This window comes from Sorex fumeus, unplaced genomic scaffold (assembly GCF_029834395.1).
Source record: "Sorex fumeus unplaced genomic scaffold, SorFum_2.1 ptg000086l, whole genome shotgun sequence".
NCBI lineage: Eukaryota > Metazoa > Chordata > Mammalia > Eulipotyphla > Soricidae > Sorex > Sorex fumeus.
Window position 1 is genome coordinate 12,695,271 of NW_026606143.1, and position 22,831 is coordinate 12,718,101.

Below are 22,831 nucleotides of genomic sequence, written 5' to 3' on the forward strand. Positions count from 1 at the left end.
TTTATTAGTCCCTCTTAGTGACAACACAAGGTTGAAATCTCCCTGAAAACAGGGTTGAAATCTCTCCCTGATCTTGATCCATTTACTTCCTTGTAAACTGGGGGCCTAGCAAGAAATACCCACGAATTTTCTTTTATCTCAGAATTTCCTAGTCCTTTTGTTGTGTGAAACCTTCTTTGTTGACTGCAAGCCACAGTTTCAGTGTACTCAAAAAAAAAATTTTATATGCCTGGTGACTGATCCACCAGATCTGTGCCCCATCCCTTAAGTCTGATAAATCCTTAAGACTGGGACATATCTAGCGAAAACTATTACTCACAAATCAGTTTCCCTCTAACCCAGTAAGATTTACCAATCCAAGAGATAATATCCCTTAAAACCTGAGTCCACATCAAAGGGTCAATAGTTTCCTCTTATTCCTGGACTTAAAACAGAAATTCCATAAGGCATTTATTTGTTCAGTCTTTCACTTGTGACCTTTAAATTTCAAAATATTTTATTGGTGTTATGCAAAATGTGTTGTTCTGTGAAATTGATGCACCTATCTGTGCATGGTCACTTCTGCGTCTGTTACATTTCAAGAAAAATTAAAAATGTTTTTATTCACAATAACTTATTACATTCAATATTTTAACACCAATTATACCACCATTACACCTTCCCATCACCAATATTTCGAATTTTCCCACCACCACCCAAGCCTGCCCCACAGACAGATGCTAAATACTTTATTTTGTATTGCTTGTTCTGAATAATTGACTAAAAATTATCCAAAAAGGTTTCCTTAGAGGTAAGTGTGTGAAAATTGTTGTATCTCATTTTGGAGCCATTAAGCCCTGTATAAGAGATGTTATTAGAGAGGCTGGGGCAATGGCACAGCAGGTAGGCCATTTGCCTTGCACGCAGCCAACCCGGGTTCGATTCCCAGCATCCTATGTGGTCCCCTGAGCACCGCCAGGGGTAATTACCGAATGCAGAGCTGGAGTAACCCTTGTGCATTGCCAGGTGTGACTCAAAAAGCAAAACAAAAAAAAAAGATGTTATTAGAGTTTTAGCCTTTGTATGATAGATAGATATAGATAGATAGATAGATAGATAGATAGATAGATAGATAGATCAAGATCAGTTGTCTTCTACCTTAGACCTCATCAAATGTGATGTGGTACTCTGTATACCAGTGGCATAAAGTATACGATGTCACTCCTGGAATTCTATAATTTTTAATAGGGTGCTAGAGTTGGAGTTAAATGTTTTTAACTGGATGGTAATTTGGAGGTCTGGAGGTATGTCTGCCGCATGTTGCTCTCTTCCGAGATTCATTTGTGAGTCTCTGGTCATTAATGAACTTATATGATGCCCAGAGGCAGTTTGTGGTCATAACTACCAGGAACCCAGAAGTGCAAGAAGATAGGAGGAAGAGCCCAATTCAGACTCTATATGAACCTCAATAATTTAGTCATAAGTCCCTCATAGCTGTTTCTTTTTTTTAGAGGATTCATTCTCACGTACGGGTGGCTCGGAATGAGCCTGTGAAGGTTGGTGGTGAGAATGGTGGAAACTGGGTTCTGGAGGTTTGAGGATGCCTGGGTTCTTTTGGGGCAGGAGGAGGGACACACCTAACCCCTTTTGTGGTACCCACATGAAGTCAGCCTGGCACAGGTTGAGGAGACATTTCTGCCGTGTGTTGTTCCCTTCTTAGATTTCTTTGTGAGTCTCTGGATCATGGGCTTTAATGAGCTTATGTGGAGCCCAGAGGCATTTTGTGAGCATAACTTCCAGGGACCCAGAAGCCTGAATTGATTCATATTGTGTACAGAAGTAATTAATTTTATTTTGAAACCATTTAAGCTATTCCGTTAAAAAATTCATTCTCAGGGGAAAACTCAAGGAAAAAATTTTGTTTCCAAAATTATATTAAATTATATTAAAAGTAAGACTGAATATTAGGAAAGACCACCGAACATTTAAACTGCAAACAACCCTTTTCATCCCTTTCCACTTAATGGCATATTTTTAATGCATATTTTGCAAATGTACAAAATTGATACCTTACTGTCCTTTAATGTGGCAATTTGACCATGAATGTGTAACTAGAAACTAAAGAAATAATAACAACTTACAAATAAATCTCAGAAGAGAATCACAAACTGCAGAGATGCCTTCCTCCAGACACCATGCCAGGCTGAACCTCATTTCTGGGACAACTCATAAGGGGGTGGGTGAGCCCAGCACCAGACCCAACAGATCCCCAGCAGCTGAAAAACTCCAGAACACAATTGCTGCCATGCTAGTGGCTGATCTCCACGGGCTCAGAAGAGCCTCATCCATGAGAATGAATCTGCTGAAAAACTCAGGCATATGGTTTTTGTTACTGAAATCTCCAGACTTTCATAGAGTTGGAAATGGGTGACATCTCCACATTTTCCTGTATTCCTGGGAGCATGGTGGCCATGCCCATGAACTGCTTCCACGTTCATATAAGCTCATTAAAGGCCATGGCCCAGAGACTCACAAATAAATCTCAGAATAAATCAACACACTACAGAGATGCTTGTTAAGAATTAAAATTTTTATTTTATTTATTTATTTATTTATTTATTTTTGCTTTTTGGGTCACACTTGGCGATGCACAGGCGTTCCTCCTGGCTCATGCACTCAGGAGTCACTACTGGCGGTGCCCAGGGGACAATATGGGATGCTGGGAATCGAACCCGGGTCGGCCGCATGCAAGGCAAACACCCTACCGCTGTGCTATTGCTCCAGCCCCCAGAATTAAGATTTTTAAAGAATATGATGTGGCATATCTCATTGTTGGTTGAGTTTGCATCTTCCCGATTATTGGTAATGTAGAGCATTTTTTCCCATGTGACTTTAGGCCATTTGTATTTATCTTTGAGGAAGTTTATGTTAATTTCTTCTCCCCATTTTTTGATGCGGATGGATTTTTTTCTTGTAAAGTTCTACTAGTGGTGTATGTACCTTTGCTAATAACCCCTTATCAGATGGGTGTTGGGTAAATAATTTTTTCCAATCTATGGGATGCCTTTGCATCACAATCATCATTTCCGTTGAGATGCAGAAACTTCTTAGTTTTAACTTGGTTCCATTTGTTTATATACTTTTATAATTTATTTCTTAACAGATTTACAAACTTTCATAATTATGTTTCGGTCATACAATGTTAGAATACCCATCCCTCCAAAGTGCACCATTCCCCACCACCAACATACCCAGTATACCCCCTCCCCACCAGGAGGATTGCCCCATAACTGAAAGTCTGCCTCATGAATAGAGGGGAGAAGGCAGATAGAATAGAGAAGGGATTACTAAGAAAATGATGGCTGGAGGATTCAGTCGGGATGGGAGATGTGTGCCAAAAGTAGGTAATGGACCAAACATGATGACTTCTCAGTGTATGTTTTTCAAACCATAATGCCCAAAAGTAGAGTATGGGGAATATTGTCTTTAATCCATTTTGATCTGACTTTTGTGCATGGTGTTAGGTAGAGATCTGAGCCCATTTTTGCATATAGCCATCCAGTTTTGCCAGCAACATTTGTTAAATAGGCTTTCCTTGCTCCACTTTATACTTTTTTTCTCCCTTATCAAAGATTAGATGATCATATATTTGAGGGTGTGTATAAAGATAGTCAACCCTATTCCATTGGTATGTGGGTCTTTGTTCCAATACCATGCTGTTTTAATTATTACTGCTCAGTAGTACAGTTTGAGGTTGGGGAAGGTGATGCCTCCTCAGCTATTCCTGGGGGCTTGTTGTTCCATACTAATTTTAGGAGTGTTTGATCAATTTCTTTGAAGAATGTCATGAGTATCCTTATAGGGATTGCATTGAATCTGTATAATGCTTTGGAGAAACTGCCATTTTGACAATGTTAGTTCTTCCAATCCATGAGCAGGGGATGTATTTCCATTTCCTCATGTCCTCTTTTATTTCTTGAAGGACCATATTGTAGTTCTCTTTGTACAGTTCCTTTACCTCCTTAGGTAAGCTGATTCTGAGGTACTTGATTTTCTAAGGCAGCGATAGCACAGCGGTAGGGAGTTTGCCTTGCGCACAGCCAGCCCGGCTGAGCCGGGTTCGATTCCTCTGCCCCTCTCAGAGAGCCCAGCAAGGTACCGAGTAGTTCTTGCCCGCATGGCAAAGCCTGGCAAGATCCTCGTGACGTATTCAGTAAGCTAAACACAGTAACAACAAGTCTCATGATGGAGATGTTACTGGGCCCACTTGAGCAAAAATCAATGAACAACAGGAGGACAGTGTGGACAGTGTGTAATTATGAACAGCATTTTTTATATCACTTTCTTCTCTCTCATTATTTGCATATAGGAAAGCCTCGGACTTTGGGGTTGGGGTATTTATTTTATTTTATTTATTTATTTATTTATTTATTTTTAAATTTTTATTAGTGAGACACCATGAGGTACAGTTGTAGACTTACAAATTTTTGTGCTTGGGTTTCAATTATACAATGATCAAATACCCATCCATCCACCAGTGCCCATTTACCACCATCATGGATCCCAGTATCCCTCCCACCCCCCATCCCCCCCATGCCACTCTGCCTCTGTGGCAGGGCATTCCCTTTTGTTCTCTCTCTCCTATTGGGTATTGTGGTTTGCAAAAGAGGCAATGGGTGGCAATTATGTTTGGTCGATAGTCTACTTTCAGCATGCTTCTCCCATCCTGGGAGGATGCTCCCAACACCCTTTATTTGGTGCTCCCTTCTCTGGAGGCCAGCCACACATGCTAGGGGAAAAGGGAGCTCAGATAGATGGGTATTGATTTTATAGCCTGCAACTTTACTATACAAGTATATTGTTTCTAGGAGCTTCTTGGTAGAGGCTTTAGGATTCTCTAAATATAATATCATGTCATTTGCAAATATGAGAGCTTGATTTCCTCCTTTCCTATCTGGATGCACTTAATATGTTTTTGGTATTTTTTGCTTGTTTTGTTTTTTTCTTTTTTGCCTAACTTCTATGGCAAGCACTTCCAGTACTATATTGAATAGATGTGGCAAGAATGGCCATCCTTGTCTTGTCCCTGATCCTACAGGTAAGGCTTTTAGTTTTTCCCCATTGAGAATAATGCTTACTGTGAGCTTGTGGTAGATGGCTTTGACTATATTGAGGAAAGTTCCTTCAGTTCACGTGTTTGTGAGAGTTTTCATCATAAATGGGTGCTGGATCTTGTCAAATGCTTTCTCTGTGTCTGTTGATATGATCATTTTTTGATCTTTTCATTTGTTGATATGATGGATTATGTTGATTGACTTGCAAATATTATACCATCCTCACATGAATAGGACAAATTCCACTTGGTCATGGTGTATGATCTTTTTGATGAGTTGTTTGATTGTATTTGCTAATATTTTGTTGGGGATCTTCACATCCATGTTCATTGGAAATATTGGCTTGTAATTTTCTTATTTTGTGGTGTCTCTGTCTGCTTTTGGTATTAGGATGATATGTGTCTCATAGAAATAATTTGGGAATGTTTTTGTTTTTTCAGTTTCCTGGAAAATCCTGAAAGAACTGGCAATAGGTCCTCTTTAAATGTTTGGAAGAATTTGCTAGTGAATCCATTTGGACCTGGGATTTTGTTTTGGGAAAGACTTTTGATTACTGTTTCAATTTCCTTGATATTGATAGGCATACTCAGGTATTCTTTATCTTCTTGACTCAGCTTTGAGAGGTTATATGAATCCAGGAATTTATTTATTTTTTCTAGGTTCTCTTATTTTGTGGCATACAGACTTTCAAAGTAATCTTTGATGATGTTTTGAATTTCTTTGGTTTCTGTTGTGATATCCCCTTTTCATTTCTGACTCAATTTAGTGTTCTCTCTCTCTCTTTTTCTTTGTGAGTCTTACTTGTGGTTTATAATTCTTTTTTATTTTCTCAATGAACCAGCTATTGGTTTCATATTTTTGGATTTTTTTTGGGTTTCCATGTCATTAATTTCTGTTCTAAGTTTTATTATTTCTTTCCTCCTGCTTGTTTTGTGCTCCTTTTTTGGTGGTTATTTTCTAAGATTTTAAGCTGTGATGTCAAGTTATTTGTGTTGGCCCTTTATTTCTTCCTAAGAAATGCTTGAAGAACTATAAATTTTCCCATTAACACTGCTTTAGCTGTGTCGCACAAGTTCTGGTAGCTCATGTCTTCATTCTTAGTTGTTTCTAGGAATCTTTTGATTTCTTCATTGATTTCCTCTCTGACTCACTTGTTCAACATTGAGTTGTTTAATTTCCAGGTGTTTGATTTGATCCTCCGTTTCTGTATGTTATTAACTCCTATCTTCAGTGCATTGTGGTCTGAAAAGATAGGTGATACAATTTATATCTTTATATGGTTGTATTCAGGTATGTTTTGTGGCCCAGAACGTGGTTTATCTTGAAAAATGTTCCATGTGCACTGGAAAAGAATGTGTATTCGATTTTCGGGGAATGAAAAGCCCTGTATATACCTATTAGCCCTCTCTCTTACATTTCTTCCTTCAAAACCAGTATTTACTTGGTGAGTTTTAGTCTTGTTGATCTATCAAGAAGTGATAGGGTTGTGTTGAAGTCTTTGATTACCATTGTGTTGCTATCAATGCCCTCCTTGAAGTCTATTAGCAGTTGTTTTAAGTATTTTTCTGGTCCCTCATTGGGTGCATACGTGTTTAGGAGTGTGATTTCGTCCTGATGTGGATATCCCTTGATTATTAAAAACTGACCTATGATGTACCTTCTAATCTTTTTCAGCCTGAAATCTATGTTGCCAGGTACTAGTATGGTCACTGAGCATTTTTGACGGAGTCTTTGCTTGAAGGATTGTTTTCCATCCTTTGACTTTGAGTTTGTGTTTGCTCTGAATCTTCAGATGTGTATCTTATAGGCAGAAGAATATTGGGTTATGCTTTTTAATGCATTTGCCTCTCTGTGTCTCTAGTGCATTTATACCATTGATATTGAGAGAGATTATTGTCATGGGGTTTTGTGCCATCTTTCTGTAGAGGTTTTTTGTGCTTGTAGGGGTTTGTTTTGTCTTACAGTAGTCCCTTTAGTCCTTCTTTTAATGTTGGTTTTGAATGAGTGAAGTTCTTGAGTTGCTGTTTATCCATTAAATAGTGTATCATTTCTTATTGTTCCTTTGAGTTTCAAGTGAGAGTTTAGCCAGATAAAGTATTCTTGGTGAAACGTTCATTTCATTGAATTTTTTCACTATATGTCACCATTGTCTTTGGTTCCAAACAGTTTCCTCTGATACGTTTGCTGTAAATCTAAGGTTCTTTGGTCCTTTGTATGTGATCTCCTTCTTTGACCTTGCTGCTTGCAGTATTGTATCTCTCTCTGTGGTATCTGTCATTCTGATTATGATATGTCTTGGGTTCTTTTTATTAGGGTCTCTTTTATCTGGCACCCTTCAGGCTTCTTGGTTCTTGATGCCTGCATTCTCCAGCTCTGGGAACTTCTCAGCAATGATATCTTTAACTGCTGCTACTTCATTGAGGTTGCCCCCCTGCCCTTCTGGTACTCACATGATTCTTATGTTGTTTCTCTTGAATTCATCCCCTATGTCTCTTATTCACACAGCGCTATTTTGAGGTTCTTTTCCATTATTCCTTTTTTTTCTGGTATGCTTTCTGCAGCTCGTCTTGAAGCTGACTAATTCTGTCTTTGGCTGTTGTCATTCTGCTGTTAAGGGCGCCCACCTAGTTTTTAATTTCATCTGCCGAATCCTTTATTAGTGACACTTCTGTTTGTAGCTTTCTTATTTATGCTCTCATTTCTTCCTGTAATTTGTTGGCTCTCCATTCCACCGTTTCTTTCATATCTTCCTTTAATTTACTGGATACCTGTTCCACTGTTTCTTTGAGCTTATTGAACATCCTCAACATTTCATCTCTGAATTCTTTATTGGAGAGGTTGTATTTGTGGATATTCCCTGTTGAGGCTTCAGGGCTCTTTTCTTCATTCGTTCCTCATGGTGGGGATATGCACTGTTTCTTCATGTTGTGGTGGTAGTATTGAGGTGGTCCCTCCAGTTCACTATCAGTCACCCCCTTTCGCTGCAAAGGAGGATTCTAGATGTACTCATCATTCTAGATGGTGGTCCCCCTTTTCCCCTTTAAGAATACTACTTCTTTGGTGTTCCTCTGTGCCTTATGTGAGACTTCAGGGGATGTGTTCTTTTACATTAAGCTTGTTCAGATTTTTGTGTTCATCATTATTTTGGTGAGTTTTGGGAGTATTTTGATTGGAATAGGCTAGTGGACTATTGGCTTAATGTGTTTGTGATAGCCAGGCTTTCCTCTTCAGAATTAGATAATAGAGGCTGAGGTGTGAGTCCAGAGTTCTGGGAAAGGAAAAAAATAACTGCAGCCACCCTGGAGGCCATGCTCCCAGTGCCACTGTACCTGTGGGGTAGGTGCCTGTGCAGAACTTGCAGTTCACTTTTGACACACTCCTAAGACTTGTGGGATCCCATTTGACCAGAGGCTCAGAGGGCACCTCGGCTGAGAAGGGGGCTTTTCAGGGTCCCAGAGTCTGGAAGCTGGGCATGCTGCCCCGGAGGCCACATCCACCACCCATTTGTTTTTCTTTGCTTTCACTTGCTGGGTCATTGATGTTTTAACCTTGAAAATGCCTTTAGCTCCAATGTCATGGAGAGTTCTACTGATGTTTTCCTCTATGTACTTTATGCATTCAGGTCTAATATCAAGGTCTTTAATCCATTTTGATTTTAATTTTGTGCATGTCATTAGATAGAGGTCTGAGGTTATTTTTTGAAGGGGTGTGCATTGGAATATTGCATGACTGAAACCCAATCATGAAAAACTTTGTAACTTTTTATCTTATAGTGATTCAATTAAAAAAAGGAAAATTCTAAAAGGAAAAAATACAAAACACACAAAAATTTTTAAGAATGAAGGAAATCACATGTATAAGAAAAAGATGTGAAGAAAACAGAAAGTAAAGAAACATGTTTTCTAACCTGAGTGCCCGAGAACAGATGACTGGTTAAAGAAAGTTTGGTATATCTACACAATGGAGTACTATGCAGCTGTTAGAAAAGATGAAGTTATGAAATTCATATACAAGTGGTACTACATGGAAAGTATCGTGCTAAGCGAAATGAGTCAGAAAGAAAGGGACAGACATAGAGAGATTGCATTCATCTGAGGAACATAAAGTAACACAATAGGAGACTAACACCCAAGAATAGCCGAGATAAGTACCAGGAGGATGACTCCATGGCTTTGAGGCCAGCCGCACACGCTAGGGGAAAAGGCAGCTCAGATAGAGAAGGGAGCAGCAAATAAAGAGTGTTGGGAGGTTCCTCTCAGGATGGGAGATGCGTGCTGAGAGTAGACTATAGACCGAATATGATTGCCACTCAATGTCTCTTTTGCAAACCACAGCACTCAAAAGGAAAGAGATAACAAAAGGGAATGTCCTGCCACAGAGGTAGGGTGGGATGGGGGTTGGGGGGGTAGGAGGAATACTGGAACTGGTGGTGGTGGAGAATGGGCACTGGTGGAGGGATGGGTATTCAATCATTGTATAACTGAAACCCAAGTACAAAAATTTGTAAATCTACAACTGTACCTCATGGTGTTTCACTAATAAAAATTTAAGGAAAAAAACCATGTTTTCTGCTTTATGTTCATCATATTTAATAATTTTTCATTTTAAAGCATTTACATCAGTCTAGTAAATTGTGTTTTATTGTGAACAAAACTGAAATATTTTCTTAGCTCTCTTGACATCATACTGAACCTTTAATAGTATTGTACTCCACAGCAATGCGTTTCTTTGCATATATTGAATAATAAATCTTTTCTTCTGAAAACTGCTTGAATAATCAAGGTTTTGAGAGGAACATGAACAACCCTATTGCTTTGGGCACTAAGACTGACCTCTGAGCCTAATAGATGAAAACAGTGATAATAACCTGATTCCTCACTTATAAGATTCCAATCACTAAGAGTATATTTCTGGAAGAATCAGAAATATAGGTGTTTCCTGATGGGAAACATAAAATTTTTATAAAGTCTTGGGTCCTAGTGATATAAACCTTGCTTCTTCCTCAGCAGCCCTAACTTGTCCTTATTCCTTAACACCTAGATGTGAGCTGCAGCAAGAGCCTGAATGTATCTCAAAGAGACCACCATCTCCTTCTGGCTTGAATATGAGACATCTTAAGATTTCAAGAGGTAATCAAGCATTATCAAGAGCACTGTTCTATGTGACAGACATTGAATTTTTATTATTTTATTATTTATTATTCCCCTGTTTAGGGGAAACACGAGGGAGTTGTCTTGTTCCCACAACACTCAGGACTTCTAGGGGTTAAAAAAAACTACAACAGGCCTGAACAGATCATACAGAGGATTCAGGCATTTGCCTTGCTTGCAGTGACCCTGCTTAGATCTTTGGCATCTCTTATGGACCCACAAGCCATCCCAGGAGTGATCCCTAAACATAGAGCCATGAGTAATACTTGATAACCTTCTGATGTGACCCAAGCTCTCTCCTGGTGGTTTCCCACCCCTCTCCCCCCAAAAAAACATAAATCAGAGAGACTGATTAAGATATATAGTTTGGAGGGTGTAATAAGCTATGCCCATGATGAACCACTTTCTTATAATTGATTCAGTATTAAAGTTTTATGATTGCTTTACATCTACCAATATTGCTGAGTAAAGCTGAAGACCTCAGACCCCTGTCTGGACAGTGCTGGCCAGGAAAGACTGACTTCTGAGAAAGAAAAGTAAATGAGAGGACTGACCCCTGAGAGGCCATTTAGAGTTTGCCAAGAATTACTCAATAAAGAATTCCAGCAAAATAACATTTAAAAAATCTGTGTAATTATATCTGTTCTTACTGTCTTCTGTGTAATTATATCTGTTCTTACTGTGTTCAAGCAAAAATAACTGGCCAGGTTTATTAGCACTAAAGTTAATTTGTTAATGTAATTCTTTAGTAGAGTAGAGTTGAGGAAAAAAGAAATATGTCAGTATTGGGCCCTTTAATAGAATTCATATTCCAGTCCAATTCCCCTCATCTTGGCTGCTGGAATAACTGCAGGCATGGCTAGGACAGTCATAGGTGAAACCTCTGTTCACAGCGCCAGCAGTTATCCACTGCTATGACTACATCCATTGATCAAACTGCACAGACTCACACTGCATTAAATCACACATGGGGATTTTACAAAATTACAGGGCCTTAGACCTACTCACAATCAGCAAAAGGGTCACCAGTATCAACCTGTGAGAGTGCTGCTTTTAGTACAATCAGTCTGGCCAAGTCCAAGAACATATTCAGGGCTTACCAAAACTTGCTACCTGCCCCTCTACAGAATGAAGCTGGTGGCTACCTTTACTCCAAGACTACTCACTTTCCTTGGGACACTAATGACTCCTTGGACTCCTTTTCAGCATGCTGATTCTCCAGTTACTATTCTGGTTAACACTCACGATCATCCTGTTGTTCACTGATTTCCTCGAGTAGGCACCAGTAACATCTCCTTCATCCTAGCCCTTGAGATTTTAGAAAGTGCCATATTCAAGACTCTTTCAGGGTCAGGAGAATGATACCCATCATTGTTACTGGTATTTGGCATATTGAGTACGCCATGGGGAGTTTGCCAGACTCTGCAGTGCGAGCAGGATACTTTCGGTAGCCTGCCGGTTTCTCCAGAGTAAGAACTAGATAATAAGATGTCATGCAACCGCGAATGCGGCCACACACTTCCGGGAGCTGGTTTTTAAGTCTCTGGGTCTTGGCCATTGAGGGGACTACCTAGCACCAGGGGGCAGTTGGTAGGTGTGACGCCTACTTACTGGAAGATGGGGCATCTGGGTGGAGGAGGCCCAGTCCCGATCCAAGCAGGCTTGTAGATATTCAGCCCCGGGACCCACATGCCTATGTTCCTCTGCCGGTTCCTTCATGCTTGTGGAGAGTGGTATCAGCATGGCTGTGGCTGGTTCTGGAGGTCTTCAGCTGCTGGGGCTCTGCTCATGGCAGGGAGGAAAACTCAACCCGACCCCTCCATGGGGCCCTGGTGAGCCAGGCACGGGGGCAGGAGACTCTGTGCTGTTCTCTTTCGGGAGCTGGGTTTCAAGTCTCTGGGTCTTGGTCATTGATGGGATTACCTGGCGCCTGGGGCAGTTGGTGGATGTGATGCCTACCTATTCTTGTTAATTTAAAGGAAACTCCAATAATTCCAAAATAAGTACAACTTTACTATTAGGGATTGGACACTCTTTCCCAGGACAGAACACTTAGAATATATATATATACATATATATGTATATATGTATATATATATAAAGAGAGAGAGAGAGAAAGTGAGTCTTGAAACAAGAATTAGTTACAGAAGAGACAGGATATCCCTATATCCTGGAGGTCTCAAGGCAAATAATTTTAGTGCCAAGCACAGAAAAATTCCTAGGCAAAGAATCATTGCAAAGACATCCCATGAAATTGGAAAGGATATTCATCCAATACCCTTCTGATAAGGGGTTAATATCAACGATATAAAAGGCACTGGTTGAACTTTACAAGAAGAAACCATCCAATCCCATAAGAATATGTGGCAAAGAAATGAACAGAAACTCTATCAAAGAAGAAATTTGAATGGCCAAAAGGAACATAAAAATGTTCTTAATCAGTCATCATCAGGGAGATGGAGATCAAAACAACAGTGAGATATCATCTCACACCACAGAGACTGGCACACATCCAGAAGAACAAAAGCAACCGGTATTGGTGCAGATGCAGGGAGAAAGGGACTTGTCTTCATTTTTGGTGGGAATGCAGACTGGTCCAGCCTTTTGGGAAAACAATATGGACATTTCTCAAAAAACTGGAAATTGAGCTCCCATTTGACCCAGCAAAAATCACTTCTGGGAATATATCCCGAGGGTGAAAAAAAACACAGTAGAAATGACATCTGCCCCTGTATGTTCATTTCAGTATTGTTCACAATAGACAGAATCTGGAAACAACCCGAATGCCCAAGAACAGGTGACTGGTTAAAGAAACCGTGGTACATCTATGTAGTGGAATACTATGCAGCTGTTACGAAAGATGAAGTCATGAAATTTGCTTATAAGTGGATGGGCATGGAGAGTATCATGCTAAGTGAATTAAATCAGAAAGTGAGGGACAGACACAGAATGACCACACTTATTTTTGGAATATAAAATATCATAATGTGAGACTAACACTCAAGGACAAGAGCCAGAAGCCAGGAAGATTGCTCCATAGTTGGAAGCCTGCCATATGAACTGGGGGAGAAGGCAGCTGGAATAGAGAAGGGATCACTAAATCAATGATGGTTGGAGGGATCTCTCAGGATGGGAGATGTGTGCTGAAAGTCGATAAAGAACTAAACATGATGGCCTCTCATTATCTGTATTGCAAGTCATAATACCCATAAATAGAGAGAAAGTAAGAGGGAAACTGTCTGCCATAGAGTTAGGAGGAGGGTTGGGACGGGTGGTGCTAGGGATACTGGGACACTGGTGGTGGAAAATGTATACCGGTTGAGGGAGAGGTGATCATTTTATAACTGAAACTCAAACATGAAAGTTTTATAACTGTAGCTCATGGTTATTCAATTAAAAAATAATTTAAAAAATATATAACAAAAAATCTTTATTTTTTTAAACAGCTGAATAGTATTCCATTTCACATATTCTTTGTCTGCTTGTCTTGTTGGAATTTCAATTAAGTAAGTAAAAGTAAAGGCCCTCCCGTTGATCATCGATTTGCTCGAGCGGGCCCAGTAACGTCTCCATTGGAGACTTTGTTGTTACTGTGTTTGGCATATCGAATACGTCACGAGGAGTTTGCCAGTCTGACATATTATAAATAATGCTGAAATGAATGTTGTGCATACATATTTTCAAATTAATAATTCTGTATTGCTTGAATAGTTAGCAGTGAATTTCCATATAGTATAATTTTTTTTTATATTTTGAGCAATCTTAACTTTTCATAAGAATTTGACTGGTTTACATTATTACCAACAATATATATTTATGGCATTTATGTTATGAGTCCGGGCTGGAGCGATAGCACTGTGGGTAGGGTGTTTGCCTTGCACCCAGCTGACCCAGCCATCCCGAGTTCGATTCCTCCGCCCCTCTCGAAGAGCCTCGCCAGCTACCGAGAGTATCTCGCCCCCATGGCAAAGCCTGGCAAGCTACCCGTGACGTATTCGATATGCCACACAGTAACAACAAGTCTCACAATGTTATTGGACCTGCTCGAGCAAATCAATGAACAACTGGAGGACAGTACTACATGGTATGAGTCCATTTTCACAAGTATGAATTGGTATCTGTGATTTTGATTTGCCAAAGAGAAAACTGTATGTGCTGGAATGCAGCAATAATACAGCAAGTAGGGGACTTGCCTTACATGTTGCTGACCTGTGTTCAATCCCTGGCAGTCCTATGGTACTCTGAGTCTTTCCAGGAGTAAACCCTCAGTGCAGAGCCAGAATTAAGCCCTGAGCACCCCTGGATATGACACTCACCCCCCAAATGAGAAAAATGTGTATATGAATGGAACACTTTTCTTATCAATAGGGCACCGCTCCAGATAACCTGACTAGCCTACCAGTGTATGTAAGCTTTTTATATCCCTTTTCTAAATTCTAGGTCACTGATAGACATGCACAGTCACCAGGCAGAAGAAGCCCAACTGTTCCCTCGCACAAGTAATCAAGCTGATGTGGCCTCCATTTACATAGGAATCTTATTATACCTGATCAATATTCCTGTTTCTGTTCTTTGTATTTTCTTGTGTGTTAGTTATAAATATGCTATTTGCCTTATGCAATAAATATTGAGTATCATAATTTTATACCTTTTGGATAACAATTTATTTGAAAGACACACTGATTCTCTGACCAGAGTCAGGGAATCTAGATTGACAGAGAAATGAGTCACTTGAAGGTTTAATGCTCAGGGGTGTCTTGACTTTCTGATGTGAATCCAATAATAATACACTGTAGACTCTAGTTTTAGTTTATTCCATTAATTTATAACCAATAAGTTATTTCCCAACATCAATAACCAGCACTGGCAATTTGATTTTGTTTTAATTCATCTGTGTGTTTGAGGGGGGATGGCGGGAAAAGATACTGTGGTGAGTGGGAGCTACTCCTTACTGAGTACAGGTGTCACTTTAAGAGGTCCTATGGGGGACCATTCAGTCAGGGACTATAGCCAAGGCTCCCACGCAGCATGTGCTTCAGTCTGTTGAACTATATGTCTGTTGTTCAATTTGTATACTTTAAAGAAGGTAGATTTCTGGGAGTTGCTAAGTTATTAATTTTTCTGAAAAGGGAGTGGTAGGCCAAATAAGTTTGGGAACCTCTGATGTATATCACTGTATATGATTTGAAAGTGCTCTTTCACACGTCTTCAAATAGTTAAGTTTTGTGAGATTATACCCATCATCAGCAAATTGATCTATTTAAATCTAAGTCCCTCAACACTTCATACCCCTAGGAACCTCAGTTCTGTGATCTAAATCCAAGGGTTAAGGTTGGATTGACTATGTAAGACTCCATGTTTGATTCTTATATCTCATATGCGTAAAGTTATTCAGTACTTGTCTTTCTCTTTCAGATTTATTTCATTTACCATAACACTTTCAAATTCCACTCACCTTGTTGCAAATGGTAATGTTCACGAAAAAAAAGAAATTTTAACCATAAAAGAAAAATCCTCTACTTTCAGATGACATGACAATTTACATATAATATGCCTTAGATGCCACTAAAATAAACTACCATAAACAATAGATGAGCATAGTAAAGCAGCAGGTTACTGAACACACAAAATCTGTTGCCTTTCTATATACATAAACTGTGAAATAGAGGAGGGAGAAAATTAAGAAAACAGTTCCATTTACAAATCCTCTAAAAATAATTAAGTTCCTAGGAATAAACCTAACAAAGAGGTGAGTGACCTATATAAAGAAATTATAAGACTTCTTTGTTTTGTTTGCTCGAGCGGGCCCAGTAACGTCTCCATTGGAGACTTTGTTGTTACTGTGTCTGGCATATCCAATACTCTCGGTAGCTTGCCGGGCTCTCCGAGAGGGGCGGAGGAATCGAACTCGGGTCGGCCATGTTGGCCGCTTGTAAGGCGAACGCCCTACCCGCTGTGCTATCGCTCCGACCCGAGTTCGATTCCTCCGCCCCTCTCGGAGAGCCCGGCAAGCTACCGAGAGTATTGGATATGCCAGACACAGTAACAACAAAGTCTCCAATGGAGACGTTACTGGGCCCACTCGAGCAAATCGACGATCAACGGGAGGGCCTTTACCTTTACCTTTACCTTTGTTTTGTTAATAAAGGGGACCCAGAGAGACAGTACAGTGGGCAGAACACTTGTCTTGCATGCGGCTGACCAGAGTCCAACAACAAGCACCCTACATGGTCCGCCAAGCCTGCTAGGAGTGAGAACAGAGCCAGGACTAAGTCCAAGCACCAATGAGTGTGGCCCAAAACAAAAAATAAAGAAGATATATAATAAAAGGAAACACAAGCCATGCTCATGGATTAAAAGAATAAACACTGTTAAATGACCATCCTGCCCAAAGCAATATACAGATTAAATGCAATCCTTATCTGCGTGATGAGAGTAGACTATAGACAGAACATGATTGCCAATCAATGTCTCTTTTGCAAACCACAGCACTCAAAAGGAGAGAGATAATAAAAGGGAATGCCCTGCCACAGAGGTAGGGTGGGATGGGGGGGATGGGGGGTGGGAGGAATACTGGGACCTGTGGTTGTGGGAAATGGGCACTGGTGGAGGGATGGATATTCGATCATTGTATAACTGAAACCCAAGAACAAAAATTTGTAAGTCTACAACTGTACCTCATGGTGTTTCACTAATAAAAATTTAAGGAAAAAAATGCAATCCCTATCAAAATTCTAATGGCATTCCTCATCAAAATAGAGAAAACTGTACTGAAATTTGTATGGAGCCACAAGAGACTCCACAGAGCCAAAGCAGCCATCTAGTATCTGACTTTTTTACATAGTTTATTTGCAAAGTCCATTCATGGAACCATGGATCAGTACTTCATTTTAAAGGTGGAAATATCCCTCTTACACATATATAACCTTTTTAAGAAAAATCAATCATCATGCCATTCAATTCCTCTTTTGCAAACCACATCATCCAAAAGGAGAGAGAACAAAAGAGAATGCCCTACCACAGAGGCAGGGTGGGATGGGGGTTGGGGGGGATGGGAGGGATACTGGGATTAGTGGTGGTGGAGAATGGGCACTGGTGGAGGGATGGGTATTCGATCATTGTATAACTGAAACCCAAGCACAAAAATTTGTAAGTCTACAACTGTACCTCATGGTGATTAACTAATAAAAAATTAATAAAATAAAGTAATACTGTGTCTATGCAAAAAAATTCAATCATCAGTTTATGAACATGATTTACTTCTACTTTTTGGCTATTATAAGTGATGCTTCTCTGAACAGTTGTGTACAAGATTTTGTGTTAACATATGGATTCAATTCACTTGAGTATATATCTATAAGTACAACTGCTTAGTCACAAAGTAAGAATTTGAATCTATGGTCTGACCCTTTGAAAATGTCTCTAAAAAGATTGATAGTTTATAGAAAGCTCATACTCTCTGGCTAAGAGACAGCACAGAATCTGGTATCTCAATCTGCTTATTTGTCTATTTTTTAGTTTAAACGTGAAATATAGCATGCCCTCTGGGAGAACAGTTAGTTGATATCTGTACCAAAGAGTTTACTATTTCTGTGTTTACATTTGACCCATAGCTGAAACTAAAGAATAGAAGCTACAAATTTTATTTCTCTGTGCCTGTCTGGCTGTGTTTGCAATTCAGAAATGCCTACCAGCTCTGATTTTATGATATTCTGTAGTATTTCTATCTCCACATGGTATTAATACATAATAAATCATATGAAGTTAAAGCCATTCTTTTCTGATTGTTCAATCTCCATAAACAATAGCTTAAATAGAATATTCCTAAAATTTCTGAAAATAATGAAATTAAAGGAATCAAAATCTTTTAAATATACTTGATTGAAAATAAACTCCCCAAACTTATTTAAATTCATTTAAAAAATTTAAATTCAAGGAACAAATATTTGGTAAGAAGGATTGCTTTCATCTTTACTGTTTAATGAACATTAGATTTCTATCAGTGCTAAGCATAATATAAGTTCACTTTTTTTCTACTTTGGTATGTTTTTCCTAAACTTACATATGTTTAGTAATCATGTTAAGTAGTATTACTTCACATTATTATTTAACATCATAGAAACGTAATTTTTTTCTTTCTTCTTTTATGGTTCTGAGGATAGAATCCAGGATATCACACATACAAGGCAGGTGCTCTACCACTGAGCAATATCTGAGTCCTACAAATTTTTAGCCACAACGAACTGCAACTGTCTTTTATTTATATAGTAATAAGATTCCATAGAAGGTTTGAGAGATTATCCAAAAACAATGAATACAAATGTAAAAAAAATCTTGACTAATCTGATTCCCTTTTGATGGGCTTGTTCATAAAATTATATTATAAAGAACTTGTGATTTTTTTAGAATCAAATATAGTGATAGAAACCTAGAATTTGGTTTCCCTGTCATGAAAATGACAAAGTAGCTTTAGAATATTATTCTGCTCTTAATAAGATGTTATTATATTCTGCTCTTAATAAGACATCTTATCAGGACATCTTTTTATGATATCTTATTATCTCATTCCTACTCTGGACAAACTTGCAGGCTATCGAATATAGCCTGCCCACAGGGCAGAGTCTGGCAAACTCCCCGTGGTGCACCAAATATGCCAAATACCAGTAACAATGATGGGTCTCATTCTCCTAAAGAGCCTTGAATATAATCTCAGGGCTAGGATGAAAGAGACGTTACTGGGGCCTGCTCGAGGCAATCGACGCATAACAGGATGATGAATGAATATGAATGAATGAATAAGATGTTATAAAAGCATGCTCTTCACCTTATATGTAATTTGCTAAAGTAGCAGAAATTCCATGTCATCAAAATAACATCTGTATTCATTTTCATAATTTATAGGGCCTTGATTATTTTCCTTAAAATAAACAAATAACCTATATTTCTATAAGCATTAAGGAATTATTACTTACATTAAGTAGTACACTAAATATGAAGTGTTAAGGCATTATTACATTTCTGGAAGTATTAAGTAATTAAAGAACTATACAGAAAAATACATGCTATATTTTCACTTTTATTGAGAGGGCCTTGCTACAACCATGTTCATTCATGTATCGAAGGTCATTATCCAAAGTTGACCTCCCTCTCCAACCACACACTTTCTGCCAAATTCCGCCTTAGGTGAAATATTCTCTTCTCTATTGACTTTTTTATGTAAAATCTTCCCTTAACTGATTCCACGCTCAGGCACCTTCTTCTGGGCCCTCCCTGGCTGACTACACATTCTACATTTATACTTCTTTCCATGTTCTCTTCTCAGATAGATGTAGTCTCCATGCAATGTCCTGATCTAGAAAGAAGCATTCTCATACTTTGTACTTAACATCTTCACAGCTACATGCTCTTGTATTATGTGTAATGTCTATTGGGCCCTCCTTAGGTTTGGCAGTCCTGTTATGATTGACCTAGAACTAGGTTTTCCCCTATACCTGCTTTGTCTTCCCCTATACCTATTTACCTTCCAGCTGAATTTTCTCTTCAGTAATGCTGAGTCTTCCTTTAATCTTCTGATGAATAATATTCTGTACTGGTTGCAATCTCCACCTATGCATAATTTAACAATGTTGATTGTACCATCCACACACACATTCCCAGTATATTTCTCCTCTATTCTGGCTAAAACCTTCACCTTAGAATCTTCTTCTGAGTCTTCCTCTAGGCTCTACCACCATGCCCTTCTGGTGCACTGACACTAGGACTCGTTCCACCCTGAACCATCCAATACCTGTCATGCTTTCTCAACCACACATATTCTGTCACATCCTTAGCTGGATATTCCATCCACCCATAAAATCTTCCAAATTATACCTTAGAATTGAAATAACAACTGTCCATTCATAACTTTTCCTATTGCTTCTTAAGTTAGACAGTCACTAAAATCCTATACTTTACACTGTTTCCCCCACTAGGTCTCTGCTATCATGGGTAGCCATGATTCACCTACTGGGTTCTCAGCTAGTATGAGTGAGTCTTACTTTAGACTGAATGATTTCTCCAAGTTTTTCTACAGGCTGGTTGAGTTCTATGTATATGTAGTTTCGGTTGCATCCTCCTATAGACTAGTTGCATTCCTGTTATAAACTTTGTGCCAGGTCAGTTTTAGGTCAGCTGTATTTTCCACCATGGAACGTCTTCCAGTACCTCACATAGGGTGAATGCAGTGTGCATATCTGAATACCCTTGCATATTCTATCCTTGCTGGCTCTATCATCTACTCACAAACTTCTGATCTTCTCTTTGTCTAGGTGCTCTCATCACACATTATTTGCCTATTAAACCATATAACTGGTATATATTCCCTCAGCCCTTGAAAATCTTGTTGAGGCCTGACTTAGTCTGGATTCATTCTCTTCACAAGCACATATTGGTAGTTTTTACCAGGCTTTCTCAATCTTCTAACCACACATATCATTTATATCACTTGACCATACATTTCATCCACGCACTTCCTACAGTAACTTTCCCTGGGCTAGCTGTGAAACCTCACCATGCATCTCTTATTGGCAGCCTCTAAACTGACTGCATTCTATACCAATATCTATCTGCATGTTGAATACAATATCCTGTGTAATTCTCTAGTAATTTATACTAACCCTGCTTGTATATAGAACACTTAAATGTTGAAACAGACCTTTTCATACTACTCCAAAGACTTATGTAGCATGTCCATATAGCCAGTGATATTTAACCAGGAATTATTAATGGACTATCATAACAAAATCATCCAGACTCTGAAATACTGTTATGCTTCCTATTGGAAAAAAAGAGGTTTGAGAGCCAGAGTTGTGGATCCATGGTAAAGAGTAGACCTTCCAGACTAGAAACCCAGGCTCAACCCTCAGCACCAGCACCAAAGTAAAGGATGCAGCCTAGTCCAAAATTTATAGAACATAAGCAGAATTGACAGAATTATTAAACCTCAACTCCTTTTGGTAAATATTAATCTTAGTGAGAAAAGCCTCTTGACTCCAATCATTTTAGACTCTGAAATTTTCAGCATTATCTCTTCATTCCAACTTTTAATATCACAAATCGTCGATTGCCTCAAGCAGGCCCCAGTAACGTCTCCTTCATCCTTCATCCTAGCCCTGAGATTATACTCAAGGCTCTTTAGGAGAATGATACCCATCATTGTTACTGGTATTTGGCATATTGGGTACGTCACAGGAAGTTTGCCAGACTCTGCCGTGTGGGCAGGCTACATTCGGTAGCCTGCCAGTTTTTCCAAAGTAGGAATGAGATAATAAGATGTCATAATAAGATGTCGGATTGGGGCCGAGCATCCTCCACCCAGATCCTCCAAATTCTAGTAGGTGGGGGTCACACCCACCAACTGGCCCCCTGGCGCCGTGTAATCCCATCAGCGGCCAAGACTCAGAGACTATAAAAACCAGCTCCCGGAAGAGAACAGTGCAGTCTCCTGCCCTCGTGCCTAACTGTCCTTGCCGCCGGGGCCCCTTGGAGGGGAGCGGGTTGAGCTTTCCTCCCTGCCCCGACCAGGGCTCCGGCAGCCGAAGACCTCCAGGACCAGCCACCACCATGCTGAGACCATTCTCCGCACACATGAAGGTACTGGCAGAGGGACAAAGCCACGCGGGTTCCGGGGCCGAGATCTCCAAGCCTACTCAGATTTGGGCCAAGCATCCTCCATCCAGATCCTCCAAGTTCCAGTAGGTGGGGGTCACACCCACCAACTAGCCCCCTGGCACCGTGTAATCCCATCAGCGGCCAAGACTCAGAGACTATAAAAACCAGCTCCCGGAAGAGAACAGTGCAGTTTCTTGCCCCTGCGCCAAAATAAACACAACAACCAAAAAATAACACTTGTCCCTGCAAGGATCCCGAGACGGGACGGGACGGTGACAGCTGGGTAGAGTCAGATAGGAAATCTGTTGCGGGCCAGGTCATCTCTGCCACCACTCCTCAATCCTGCTGTCATTGGGAAACCGCCAAGGTGGAGAGAATTACTGTGTGGGGGCTATGTTCCAATAAAACTCCATCGACAAGAAACAAATTACTGTACAGAAACGGCTGTGGCTGTATCTCAATAAAACTTTATCGACAAAAAACACATAAATGACTGGGTGTGGCTTTGTTTCCATTTTTTTTTGAATGACAAAAACAAGCAGCTAGCTAAATTTGGCCCATAGACTATAATTTGCTGATGCTGTTATTCTGCCCTTTCCAGGCACACGGATCGGTGCAGTGTGAAAGCTGGGTCACATCCTATTTGAAGTCACTGGTTATGGTGGGCATCTTTCTAGAAGTGAGGCCCAGAGTAAAGTCACACTTGACTCCATCAAAGACACATTAAGGGGGGCTAGAGCGAGAGCGCAGCCGGTAGGGCGTTTGCCTTGCACGCGGCCGACCTGGGTTCGATCCCGGGCATCCCAGAGGGTTTTAATATATGTTTCTTATTTCAACACATCAACAGCACACTTGAATGATTGTATCTCAAAGCAACACTGAAGGGCCTACATGTGCTCTTTAAACTTCCAATGCAAAGTATAAGGACTTCATGTTTCA